Genomic DNA, 1785 nt, shown 5'->3' with positions numbered 1-1785 from the left:
GAGCTGCAGGGAAAGAAGCTGCGGGAATGCAGGGTGAAGGTGGAAGGGCACGGAATGACCCAGCTGCGTTCCCTGGAACAACTCGGCCTTCCCAGGAGCCGCACTCCTGGCACTTCCCACCTTCCTTGGACTCCAAAAAAACCCCCAGATCCTCCTCCTACAAAAAAAAAAAAAAAAACCACCAAAAAACAATAAAAAACCAAGGGAAAATTATGTCCTGTACAGACCCACCCCATATTCCATAAATTTTATTGTCCAGTCTTCGGAGAATTCACAATCCAACTGGAAAATCAGCCTTGGCAATAAAAGGAGCACAAAACCATCCAGGTCACATCTGAAAGAGAAAAATTGAAATATTCTTATAAAACATCCAGACAAGAGACAGACAGATGGATAAAATCCTTTATTATTTTTATTCTTTTGTACCTTTCCTTTGATTCCAGAAAAGCTTTCTCTCTATATATATATATTAAAAAAAAATCCATTACTTCTTTCGGAATAAGTCTTTAAAATCATTTATTTTAAAATGCATCTCCCGTTTGTACAGCACTAGTTAAATACATTTATTCTTGGTTTTCTGCCAATGAGTCACCCCAGAGAACATTCCCAGTTTGGGGATCCATCCTGGCCACTTCCATCGGTTTTTCCTGCTGGAGGATGCTGAGGATGGAGGAAGGCAATGAGGAAATGGGGATTTTTAGTGTTTGTGCCCAGACATCGCTCACAGGGACATCCAAAATCCAATTTTACATGGCTTGAGTGGACAGATGTGCAGCACAGCTGGAGCAGGTGGAGATCAGGTGGAAAAACCCAAACAAAACATTGGAAAACCTTGGGAAAATCCCCTTTAATTCTTTTTTTTTTTTCCCCTTGTGTGTAAGGAGAGGGGGAGAGAAAAAAAAAGCAGCATATTTATTTGGTCCTGAATCTCCAAAATCCAAATAATTTTGTTGTTTAAAATCTCCACGTGGATCTGGCCAGGGGTTGGGCCAGGAAAGGCGTATCCATGTGGGAACGGAGGGATGGGATGGAACGGAACAGCTCTGCCTCTGAGTGCTCTGCACATGGATTCATTTCTATTCCTTTACCCAACCATCGCCGGGGCAGACAAAAGAATACCAGGAATGAAGCCTTTCCTGAGGGCACAGCCAAAACTCCTGTTTTCTGCTAAAAAAAAAAAAAGGGAAAAAATTCCAAGAAAAATGTGTGGAAGACAAAGCGACAACTTCCTTTTGCCACAGCTCCCCGTCTGCCAGGAGCGGTGGCTGCTCCTCGACGTGGTGGATGGGAGAATCCATAAAATGAGGGGAAAACGCTGGGAAGCCACACAAATTCCCAGCATTTTCATGAAAATTCCAGTTGGCGCTCCAAAACCCGGGGAATCCTGGCCCAGGGATGAGCTGCTGGAGCAGACACGGGAGTGGGGGACTGCTCTGCTCGGGGTTTTTCATGGATGGGGCATCCAGGAAGTTTCTCTCCTCCTAAACGCAGCCTAAAAGGGCTGGAATGTTATCCCAGAGGAGGAAAAGAGGGATTTAATTCCAGGCTTTAATCCCTGCCCACCTGCAGCTCCTCTTCTTCCCGGCTGTGGGGATCAGAGCTCAGGGCTCGGCTGCCAACCCCGAACCCTGCTCGGCGGGGCACCAAATATTTACACTCACCATGGGAATCAAATATCCACGAAATCCCTGGGATAAAAGGGGTTATCTGGAACTGGGGCTGTTGGGAGCTCTCAGGGGTAATAAATAATGAAATAATGGTGTCTCCTTTCGGGGGGATTTGTAG

The sequence above is a fragment of the Corvus brachyrhynchos genome, unplaced genomic scaffold (genome assembly GCF_000691975.1).
Source record: "Corvus brachyrhynchos isolate BGI_N302 unplaced genomic scaffold, ASM69197v1 scaffold72, whole genome shotgun sequence".
NCBI lineage: Eukaryota > Metazoa > Chordata > Aves > Passeriformes > Corvidae > Corvus > Corvus brachyrhynchos.
The sequence above is the reverse complement of the archived record's forward strand: the minus strand, read 5'-3'. Positions refer to the sequence as shown.